Source organism: Herpailurus yagouaroundi, unplaced genomic scaffold, assembly GCF_014898765.1.
Source record: "Herpailurus yagouaroundi ecotype Mexico unplaced genomic scaffold, PumYag 209, whole genome shotgun sequence".
NCBI classification, from domain to species: Eukaryota; Metazoa; Chordata; class Mammalia; order Carnivora; family Felidae; genus Herpailurus; species Herpailurus yagouaroundi.
This window is the reverse complement of record NW_024412440.1, coordinates 6,830,222-6,842,802: the sequence shown is the minus strand read 5'-3', so window position 1 is coordinate 6,842,802 and position 12,581 is coordinate 6,830,222. Positions and strand designations below refer to the sequence as shown.

At 34.8% G+C, this 12,581-nt stretch overlaps 1 pseudogene; it reads right to left on the bottom strand.

Annotated features, from left to right (window-relative positions):
* Positions 1 to 1,897: 1,897 nt before the first annotated feature.
* On the bottom strand, positions 1,898 to 3,417 carry LOC121016147 (cleft lip and palate transmembrane protein 1-like protein; annotated as a pseudogene).
* Between the last annotated feature and the right edge of the window lie 9,164 nt (positions 3,418 to 12,581).

Here is a 12,581-nt window from a genome sequence, read left to right as displayed (position 1 = left end):
CATCCCCAGTGCCCTCTCACCTAGCCATAAGCGAGCACTAATCTACTTTCTATATCTATATATTTCCCTATTCTTTTACATGAATGGAATCGTGTAGTATGTGGTCTTTTGTGACTGGGACTAACTTCTATCAGCATAATGTTTTCAAGGTTCATCCGTGTTGTGGCATGTTTCAGTGTTTCGTTACTTTTTATGGTTGAATAAATTTCCATTGTAAGGATATACCATATTTTGTTTATCCATTTATCCTTTGATTGACATCTTGGTTGTTTCCGCCTTGTAGCCACTATGAGTAATGCTGCTATAAATATTTATGTACAAGCTTCTGTATGGGCATATATTGTTATTTCTCTTGGGAATATATCCAGAAGTGGAATTGCTGGGTCATATGGTAACTCAAAGTTTCAAAGTTTGAGGAGCTGCCAGACTGTTTCCCAAAGCTGCTACATCATTTTGCATTCCAACCAGCAGTGTATATGAGTTCTGATTTATCTCGTCCCTTGCCAATGCTTGCTGTTATCTGTTTTGTTTTTTTTTATTCTAGTCATCCTATTCGTTTTAAAGTGGTATCTCACCATGTTTTTTTTTATGTTTATTTGTTTATTTTAATCTTTTTTCATATTTATTTATTTTTGAGAGAAACAGAGAGCGCAAGTGGGGTGGGGCAGAGACAGAGAGAGGGAGGGAGACACAGAATCCGAAGCAGGCTGCAGGCTCCTAGCTGTCAGCACAGAGCCAGATGTGGGGCTTGAACCCACAAACTGTGAGATCATGACCTGAGCCAAAGTCCTACACTTAACTGACTGAGCCACCCAGGTGCCTCAATATTTTTGTTTTTGTTTTTGAGAGAGAGTGTGAGTGGGGGAGGGGCAAAGAGAATGGGAGACAGAGAATCCCAAGCAGGCTCTTTCAGTTCAGAGCCAGGGCTCGAACTCACGAAACACAAGATCATGACCTGAGCCAAAATCAAGAGTGGACGCTGAACCAACTGGTTAACCAACGCTTACCCAATCCAGGTCCCCCTCACTGTGGTTTTGATTGGCACTTCCTTGATGACTAATGTTGAGCATCTTTTTATGTACATATTGGCCATTTGTATATCTATCTTCTTTGGAGAAATGTCTATTCAGAACCTCTTCTCATTTTTAATTGAATTATTTTTTCTTTATTACTGAGTTATACAAGTTTTGGTATATATTCTAGATACTAGTCTTTTATTGGATATACTATTAGCATATGTTTTCTCCGATTATGTGGATGGTCTTTTCACTTTCATCATGATCCTTTGAAACACATCAAACCAAACAAAAGGTTAAAAATAATTTGAATCAAGTCCAATTCAATTTGTATTATTTTCACATCCAGGTACATTTACTTTAAATTGGAAAATTAATACAATAAGCTTTAAAACAATCAAAATTGAAGCAAAAAGAAAAAAGCCATCTGATTCCAGGGTATCCAAGTGGGTAAATTTACATAGGCATTTGAAATTCACACAAGGAACAATTGAAAACAACAGTAACACCCTTCCTGTCTCTGATAGATAGGTGTTGTCCATCTGTGCTCCATGTGTGCTCCACACACTGTAGCAAGGGTGTGGCCAACACTGGGCATTCCTGCATGGAGACCTGCCATACTAAAAGGGTGACCAAAGCTAGGCAACACCTCTGTGACCCAGAAGGATGTTTAAATGTTGTGAAGGGGAAGTGCAAATAGCTCTTTCCAGATGTAACATAAAGGTAAATATGGAGATCTATGAAACGTGTTCAAGAGATTTGGGGGAATGCTGAGGATGTAACGTCTAACGAAATTAGACAAAGTTTCCAAAAATACTAAATCCCAGCTTTGTTCAGCTGACAGCCAACCACAGAGTGGCTCCTTTAAAGCAATAGAACATTTAGTCTGTGTGGGGTTTTTACTTGGGATTTTCCTCATTAAACTTCTCAGAGGTGCTCACTCTGGTTTTATCCACAGGTTAAAATCATCTTTGGTAAAGGTGAACAAGAAATACCACATTGTCCCTAAAACATGCCAGCCAATACGATGTTGGCATGGTGATAACAAAAGCCAAGACATGGTCAATGAATGTGCTTGCAGCTTTATAGGTAAATGCCTTCCAAGGTAGATGTAAAACTGACTTTATCTTGTAATTCATAAAGCTGAGGTAACGTAAGACAAAGGCAGAAGCATATTCCATCAATTGACAAAACTGATAATTAATCGAGAATACCAACTTGTATTCTTGAGATGCAGGAGCACATACATAGCACCTCAGGTACACACAGGGTACGGTAAGTGTGACATGACCTGAGTATCACATTCCTTGGTTTCCCATTCAGAGTCACTGCAAGTGCCAAACTGAAATTCAGGTCTTGGGTCTCTCCAAAGAACGGTCATTTGCTGTCTCTAGTTCAGTTGCTATAGTGCAATGCCTGCTGGGATAAGGACTAGCAAATTCATCTTCTCTTTTAGAAGGAAAAGTAATGTAACCACGGTGCAAAAACAGAGCCAAATCATTGCTTTGGTGGATATTGCAGTCGTGCTCTTGTTCTTCCTTCAGAAACTGATGTCATTTTTTTGAAGCCAAACATTCAAAAAGAAGATGAAATTCAGTCAAAAAGAAGGTCGAAGTTGGTATCTGTAAAAATTCCTTTCACCTCATCAGCAACTGTCTTTGAAAACCCAAACTGCTACAAGGAGAACATAGAATCTTGCTCATGAATCCTGAAGGATATTCTCCCCAGTGAGATCTTTTTGAGGACACTGTGACAGGTAGCCCAATAGTAGGATGATTTATGATCATCAAATCCTTCACTTCATTGCTCAGCTGAACTATGAACAGAATAGGGAAGTAACATACATTTTTTTTTTCTAACTGGATCATCTTAACCTATCCATGCACATCAGCAGGAAGAGAGAACTTATCAAAGACAATGTCATCTGCCACCAAATTTAGTGTTATTCTTGGTCTCTAGTGAAAAACAGTTTCATTCAAGGCATTTGTCCACTTCTTTTCAACTTCCATTTGCTGTGTAGCAGGTCCCCAAAAGAGCAGATTGATTGCTTTGGGTTTTGTGATTGTGCAAGAAATAAGAGGATTTATAAGGTGCTTTCCCATTACACTAAAAATACTTCCCGTTACACTAAGATAAATTGCCAGCTTGATAGAGAGCAATGTAGGTATACAGCATCCCCTTATTTCTTGTTTTCTTTGGTTCAGAAACATGAACTGTCCTACCACATTTGGACTCCACATCAAAGTCTTGCATATTCAATACCAAATAGGCATTATTCTCAGCATCGTGTTTGAACCTGTGGTGGTATTTACAATCGGCTGATATTTGGGCCTCCTGGTCAGGTAAAGTTGGATGGAGTTCTGTTACAGGCACATGGGAGGGTGTAGACATGGCCATCCATGGGGAACACACTGCTGAGCCACAAAAGAGCTGCAGTCACTTCACAAGGTGTCTCAGCTGCTGGTTGTCCGCATCCCACCCCCCATCATATACACTGTTACTGCTGCAGAAGAACCAAAACCTTGGGTACTGCTGTTGAGCTCTCCGGGCCCTGCATGATTCCACTTGCCATTGGTTTCATCTAAGTGCTACAGATCTGCTTAGGAAACCCTAATTATCTATGTTACCTTTTGTTACTGATCTTTTGTTGTCATATTTAGTTTCTTTGCCAAATCTAAATTCATAAAGATTTACTTCTGTATTTTTGAGAGTTTTGTAGTTTTAGCTTTTATATTTAGGTCTTGGATCCACTGTGAGTAAATTTTTGTATGTGTTGTGAGGTAAGAGCCCAACTTCATTCTTTTACATATGGTGTTGATCTCAGCATCATTTGTTAAGGGTTATTCATAAAATGACCTTTAAACTTTTGTGGGAAAACACTTGACTGTAGATGTAACTTGTGGATTCCCTTTTGTAGACTATTGATCTGCATGTCTACCCTAATGCAACATTGTTTTGATTACCACTGCCACTGCTTTGTAGTAAGTTTTGACATGGGGAAGTGTGTGTCCTCCTGCGTTTTTTTTTTTTTTTTTTTTTTTTTAATTTTCTTCAAGATTGCTTTTGCTAATTTGGGTCCCTTGCATTTCTACTTGAATTTTATAATTAGTTTGTCAATTTCTACAAAGTTTTCTGAGATTCTGACAGGCATTGCATTGAATCTCTGGATCACTTTGGAGAGGCATTACCATTATAAGTCTTTTGGTCCATGAACATGGGATCTTTTTCTATTTATTGAGATCTTTAAAATAATTTCTAACAATGTTTTGTAGTTTTCAGAATATACTTTTATAGTTTTGTTACAGTTAACGCAATTTTTAAAAAGTTTTTATGTATTTCCTTTTTTAGTAATCTCTATAAACAAGATGAGATTTGAACTCACAACCCTGTGATCAACAGTGACTTACTCTTCCAACTGACTTAGCCAGGCACTCCACATTGAATCCTGTTTGTATTTTTTTTTTGATGCTATTGTAAATTAAATTTCTTTATTAAATATATTTTCAGATTGTTCATACAAATGTTTAGAAATACAAATGGTTTTTCTATATTAACCTGTATCTCACAACCTCACTTGAATTCATTTATTGGTACTAATAGTTTTTTAGTGAATTCTTTGAGGATTTATTGTGTACGAAAGCATCTGTGGATAGAGGTGGTTTACTTCTTTTCTAATCTGGATGCCTTCCATCTCCCCACCCCCCTACCACTCTTTTCCTAATTTCTCTGGCTTGAATCTGCAATACAACGTTGAATACAAGCAGTGGGACTGGACTTCCTTGTCTTCTTCATCATGAAGGAAACACAGCTAGTCTTCTTCCATTAAGTCTGATATGAGCTGTGAGTTTTCAAGTTTAGAAAGTTTTTTTCTTTCCTAGTTTGCTGAATGTTTTCTTCATGAATGTATGTTAGGTTTTTTTGTTGCTGCTGTTATTTGTTTTCAAGTAATTATGCTGCATGCATTGAGATGATCTTTGCAGGTTTTTTTTTTTTTCCTAATTCTATCAATATGAGTGCTATTGCATTAATTGATTTTTGGATATGAAACAACCTTTCCATCACTGGGGTAAATTCTACTTGGTCATGGTATATAATTCTTTATATATGTTGTTGGAATCATTTTGTTAGGATTTTGTTGAGGATTTTGCATCCATACTCATAAGAGGTATTAGTATGTAGTTTTCTTTCCTTGTGATTTCTTTGTCTGATTTTGATATAATACTGGCCTCATAAAGTAAATTGAGAAGTGTTCCTTCCTCTTCTATTTTGTGGAAGTTTGCAAAAAAATGGTATTCTTTGAACATGTGGTAGAAATCAGGAGTGAAGTCATCTGGACTTGGTCTTTTCTATGTTGGTAGTTCTTTTGTTTGTTTGTTTTTTGTTTTGTTTTTAATTGATAAAATTTTGGCACTTGTAGTTCTAATCAAATTGTCTATTTCATCTTGAGTCAGTTTTGGTAGTTTATGTCATTCTAGAAATTTGTGTTTTTTACCTAGGTCAGCCGGTTTGTTGGCATACAGTTGTTCATAGTATTGCTTTACATTACTTTTTATTTTTGTAAGATTGGTAACAATATCCTTTCTTTCATTTCTGATTCATTTCAGTCCTCTCTCTTTTTCCTTTGGTTGAACTAGTTAAACATTTGTCAGTTTTGTTGATCTTTTCAAAGAACCATGGTTTGGTTTCATTGATTTTATTGTTTTCCAATTCTCTACTTCATTAATGTTTTATTTAATTTCTATTCTTCCTTTTATTCTTGCTTTAGGTTTAGCTTGCTCTTCTTTTCCTAGAGTGTTAAGTAGATTGTTAGGTTATTGATTTGAGATTTTTCTTTTTTCTTAATACAGGGATTTATAGCTGGAAATCTTTTTCTAAGCACCACTTTACCCACATTTCATAAGTTTTCATATGTTATATCTTTATTTTCATTCATTTAAAATTACTTTCTGATTTCCCTTTTGATTTTTCTTTGACCTATTGGTTACTTAGACAAGTGTTTTTTAAAATTTCCATAAGGTTGCAAGTTTCCTGAAATATCAACTGTTGTTGATTTCTAATGTAATTCCATTATTTTCAGAGAACATAGTTTCTTTATTTTTTTTTAATGTTTATTTTTGAGAGAGAGAGAGAGAGAGAGAGAGCATGAGTGGAGGGGCAGAGAGAGGAGGAGGCACAGAATCCAAAGCAGGCTTCAGGCTCTGAGATGTCAGCACAGAGCTCAATGTGAGTTTGAATTCACAAGCCATGAGATCATGACCTGAGCTGAAGTCAGCCACTTAACAGACTGAGCCACCCAGGTGCCCCAAAGAGAACGTATTTTATTTTATTTTCATTATTTCAATTAATTGAGCTGTCTTTTGTGGCCTTAGTGCATGGTCCAACCTAGAGAATGTTCTATATGTCCCTGAAAATAAAGAATATTCTGTTGTTGGGTCATATGTTCTGCAGCTTTCTGTAAGATCCAGGTAGCTTATAGTATTGTTCAAGACTTTTATTTCCTTGTTGGTCGTGGTCTAGTTGTTATGTACATCAATGAAAGTGGATGTTATGGGTTGAATTGTGTCATCTTAAAAAGGATATATTGTTATCCTAATCCCAGTACCTTCAATGTGAAAACAGAGCTTTTGCATACTTAATGAAGTTAAGATGAAGTAGTTGGGCTTTAATCCAGTACCTTAATACAGTATGATTCGTGTGCTTGTATTCAGAGGAAAACTTGGACACAGTCACAGATACACAGGGAGAATGACACATGCAAACACAGAGAAACCCAGACAAAGAGGGAAGATAACCATGTGAAGATTGAGGCAGAGATTAGAGTTATGCCCAAAGTCAAGGAACACCTTGGGCTATCAGAGGCTGGAAGAGACCAAAAGACCTATGGATTTTGGAGAAAGCATGATCCTGCCAACACTATGGTTTTGAACTTCTAACCTCCGGAACTGTGAAACAATAGAGCTATATTTCATTAGTCATCTGGTTTGGGATGACTGGTTTGGGACTTTTTTTTATGGCAACTCTAGGAAACTAATACATTAGAGCATTGAAGTCTACAGTGGTTATTGTTGAATTGTCCATGTCTTCCTTGACATGTTATTTTTGCTTCATGTATTTGATGCTCTCATATTAAGTGAATATATTTTATAATTACCATATACTCCTTATAAATTAGCCTCTTTATTATTATAAATATATCTATCTCTAGTAACATTTTTTTCGTTTTAGCATCTGTATTTCTTCTTATTAATGTAGCCATTGCAGCTTTCTTGTGGTTGATGTTTCATTAATGAAATTAAAATGCTAAATTAGGAAATATTCACTCAATACAAACAAAAACAGTAAAAAATACAGAATAAAAAAGATGAGATATATACAAAAAATGTGAAATGACAGCTATAATATTCAATAACTATTGTGGAAATGATTAAAATTAAGAAGTCTCAACTCCTCAAAATTCTGAAAGATTTTGTGTAGAACTGGAATTATTTCTTCCTGAAGGTGTTTGGTAAAATTTCCTAGGGAAATCATCTAGGCCTGGAGTTTCTTTGAAAAATGGGTTTTAATGTCCAAACCAGTTTCTTTGATAGATTTTGGAATATTAAGTTGTGTACTAATTATATTAACTCTGAGTAAGATATAATGGTTTGTGTCTTTTAATTTTTTTTTTCAACGTTTATTTATTTTTGGGACAGAGAGAGACAGAGCATGAACGGGGGAGGGGCAGAGAGAGAGGGAGACACAGAATCGGAAACAGGCTCCAGGCTCTGAGCCATCAGCCCAGAGCCTGCCGCGGGGCTCGAACTCACGGACCGCGAGATCGTGACCTGGCTGAAGTCGGACACTTAACCGACTGCGCCACCCAGGCGCCCCGGTTTGTGTCTTTTAAAGAATTCTTCTAATTCATCTAAGTTGTTGACTATTGGAATGAAGTTGCTCATAATATTCCCACAGCAAAGTTTTTAATATTTGTATGCTGTGTATTGATGATCCCTCTCATTTGTGATATTGGTAATTTGTGTCTTCATTTTTTTTTTTTTTCTTGCTCAGTGTGCTTGGAGATTTAATAATTTTATTGTTTAAAAGAACCAGCTTTTGTTTCATTGAGATATCTATTATTAAATTTTATTTCTATATCATTGCTTTCCTCTCTGATCTTGATTATTTTTCTTCTTTAATTTGATCTTCTTTTTCTAGTATCTAAAGTTGGACACTAAGGCATTGATTTGAGAACTTTTTTTCATTTTTAACCTAGTTATTTAGCAACTATAAAATTTTTTTCTAAGGACTACTTTAGCTGCTATCCAATAAATTTGGATAAAGTGTTGCTTGTTTGAGTTGGAAAACCATTATTAAGATACAAAAGCTTTGTAAGTTGTCTCACTACGCTTTTCCCTGACAGTTTTTACTTATACTACTTTATGTCCAATGCAGTTCCAACCACACATATTTATTGAATAGTTCTCTCTAGTAGTTAATCGCATACAAGTGTATAATGTTTCTTATGTACATACCGTTTATATTTGACAAGCTTTTATCAATTTAAAGGTAGAAATTGTAGTGGGTTTTTAGTTTGTTGTTTTTTTTTTTTTTAGATTGCAGTTTGTTTTTAATGTGTATGTAAAATATCTAAACTCAGACTATGAAGGAAAATTGGTTAAATTGAATTGATTTCAATTAATTTGAATTGAAACATGGGTTAAATTTGCAGTTGAAATAACATACTTGGAAAAATAATGAAAACAACCAGGTTATTTTTATATATACGAAAAAAAGTTTTTATTTTCTTCACTACAGACAGGCCTGAATCAAGGAAAATAATTTGTTTCCTTCAAGAGAAACATACTGGTTTTTAATTTTATCAGTCTGAGATAAGAAGACACAGTTATGAAATTTATTAGAAAATCTATAAACCTATGAAAGTCTGGACTATACCATACATATCTTAATTTAAATCATTTTGATCTAGATAATATATTGTGTCAATTAGTGTCACTTTCATGTTACCTTGTAACTATGTTGTTGTTGTTGTTGTTGTTGTTGTTGTTTTAAAGTTCCTACTCTTTGGGGCCCCCGGGTGGTTCAGTCAGTTAAGCATCTGGGGTTCTAATCTCACAATCATCGTGGGATCCTGCCCCGTGTCAGGCTCCACGCTGGGCAGGGAGCCTGCTTAAGATTTTTTCTCTCCCTCTCCCTCTTCCCCTCCCTGCTTGCATTATAAACAAACAAACAAACAAACAAACAAACAACAAACAAATAAATATGTAGTTCCTACTCTCTTTTAAACAGGTTTCCAACAGAATTTCAAAAAGCAAAAGGAATATGTGGATAATTTTTGAGTCATCAAAAATATACTTAGCATTAATAGTATGCAATAATTATCTATAATTCGCCATTGTGAATCAAGTTGTATCAGTTTTATAGTGGTTTATACGTTTTTGAAATCCGCAGTATATGTTTAGAAACTACAGAAAATTACCCAAGGGCATTTCTTGGTTTTAGCAATTGCTATCAATTATGGGAAAAAATCCATTATGTAAATACATTCCTAGTACAACTACAAATCACTTGGGAAATTAAAAAAGATGATTTAAAAATTTACAATACTGGAAATATTGGAGCATTGCTAATTTAATACAGATTCAACAATGACCTAAAATGTTGATAGCCTTCTGGCTTTTTTCTTTTTTAATTTTTTTTAATGTTTATTTATTTTTGAGAGAGAGAGAGAGAGAGAGAGAGAGAGACAGAGTGTGAGCCAAGAAGGGGCAGAGAGAGAGAGGGAGAGGGAGACACAGAATCTGAAGAAGGCTCCAGGCTCTGAGCTGTCAGCACAGAGCTCGACGCGGGGCTCAAACCCACGAACCGTGAGATCATGATCTGAACGAAAGTCTGGCGCTTAACCGACTGAGCCACCCAGGCAACCCTGGCTTTTTTCTAGTATTAAGAATATCACTCTTTCTTGTTCTCTATAGCAGCATGCTACTGATTTTTTAGAGGCAAGATTTTGCTAGCTATCATGTGCATTTCTTATAAATACTCATATTTTAGAAACTGAGATATATTATTACTGTTAAATTGGTAAGTGTAAACAAATAATTGCATTTAACAAATTTAAAAAGTAAGAGGCCATTAACAGATTGTGACTAAGAAAGTTATCAACCCTTTTTAGCTCTACTGTTACTTGTGCCACTGTCCTTAGTGTTACGAGTTCTTGCAGCAACTCAGCATTCCAAATGTGTTCCATTGCTTTTTTTTTTCACCCTAAAGTAAAGAGAAACCATATGTGATAAACAAGAAACAAGTTTAAATCATGATGTTTATGGCATTTGGATCAATAGCTAGCACTCTTAAGGTAGAAAAATCAACTTTATAAAACAGTCTTTCTAACAAGATTGCTCTCAAAAATATATAGTTTTTGATACATTAGGGATGCAATTAATAATAACTGAAGGTTCAGTGTTTCAGAAAACCCCCACAGAATAACAACAAAATTCTATAACTTCTGTGTTTCAAAGGGGAAGGTGAATTTGAGAAGGGCTATCAATCAATCATGTGTTATTCTAGTAATTTTGGATAGTATCATGGCTATTTTTATTTAAGGCAGACATGGCTGGTGGTGTTTTTAAGCCATAAGCCTGGATGGGTTTAAAAATGCTTATGTGATACTGGTAGCCACAGTTGCAGACCTTGGCAAAAAAACCTAACTGATAAGGTTTTTCTTGATGCATGGTTTCCTTTGTTCTCCTCATTTTGCTCATATTATAATTTTACCTTCTCCATTTCAACAAATTTGGCAAATCAGTTGATTTTCCCGTCTCTTGTGCCCTAAATCAAAAAGGTTTTCCTATTGGTCATTTAAAAAACAAACTAAATGTAAGTTGGGGTGTTATGGTATTATTGCTGTCAGAAATATTTAATAAGTCTAATATTGTTTCATTTTTATACACCTGGCTTTTCATTCATTGCCTTGTATCTTAATTCCGGCCATTGTGAAATGACCGCTAATCACTCTGCTTACATAGAGTAACTAACCATTTCCAATCACTCTGTTTACATAGGGTAACTAACCATTTCTTTTGATTCTTTTAATTGACATTATCTTTATTAATTTACATTTTTTGATTTTCAATTTTGTACTTACTTGTTTGTCATTTGTTGACTATAGTCTTTTCCCAATGGATGATGACTTTCACAACAAATTTATTGTTAACGTTATCAATGCATATTATATATGAGGAATTAGGGATGATTTGTCTTATTGGTTATTAAGACATAAACATAAATTACCATATATGAATATGTGTGTATATATGTGATATGCATGTTTATGTATATGTAGCATCACATAAATAGTACATATAAATATGCATATACATGCATGTGGGTGTATGTGTATGTGTGTGTATATATATGAAGAAGATGGCCCCATATTTCATTGAGAAATTTAAAAAGAAAATAAGTGATATAAAAATGTATCTCTTCAATACACTTTTAATTTGCTCTCCTAAGCTAGAAGAAGCGAACATAGAAAAATATCCTTGTAATCTAGGAATGAGATGATACATTTGAAGCAATTTAAATGCAAATTAAAACCAAACCATTGCAAGAGACATTAATTAATTTGATTACATCAAAGTCAGGCTTCAGTTAAATAAAGGACACAACAGACAAAGTTTCCAGACAGTGGGCACATCAGGGAATGATATCGAAATATCTAAAATCATCAAAAGAATAATGTTGGAAAATTAATAATTAAATTTTATATTTCAATCTAATCTAACAAAAATATAAACCTCAATTAAGTCAACTTTTGGTTAAGATTGTAGAAAAAACTGACAATTGCAGTATGGTTCATCATTTTAGATTGAAGCATTTGAGTGTGTGAAAAGCAGCTATTTTTTTTTTAAACTGCTATAAATGTCCAACACAACAACTCTTCTGTATATATCTGTGAATCTGTTAGTACTGAGGCAAATTAATATTCACATAATCCCAGTATTTCTATTCCTGAGTAGTATGTGTGTCCCAGAAGGATAATCCTATTGCTCTTTGGGTTCTCTATACAAGGATGTTCTTGCATCATTATTCATTATTGGTGACGTCAGGGAGTCACCAATAGTATAGATTTCCATCTCTGCAAGAGTGTAAGTAAAATGTTGATACATACTCTGAAGAGGAAGGCAGCAATGAGCATTAACAGACTACTAAAGCAGGCTGTTATGATATATAGATACATATTTAAGAAATAGTACCAACCCAAATTATACATTCACTAGTGAATCGATAAACAAAATTTGCTACATTCTCACAATGGGAACTATACAAAAATAAAAAAGGAAGGAGTGCCGACACATTTAACAAAAGCCTCACGACAAGTGAAAAGTGCAGACACCTGTAACTGCATAGTATATGATTCCAGAGGAAATATAGAGAGGATATGAAATTGTGAGTGATAGAAGAGGAGTGAGTGACAATCTGAACACTTCTGAGGGAAATGGTGATAGTCATGTACTAGAAGAACTTATGTCTGGGGATGCTAGGAAGAAGGAAGGTATTTGTGATTTA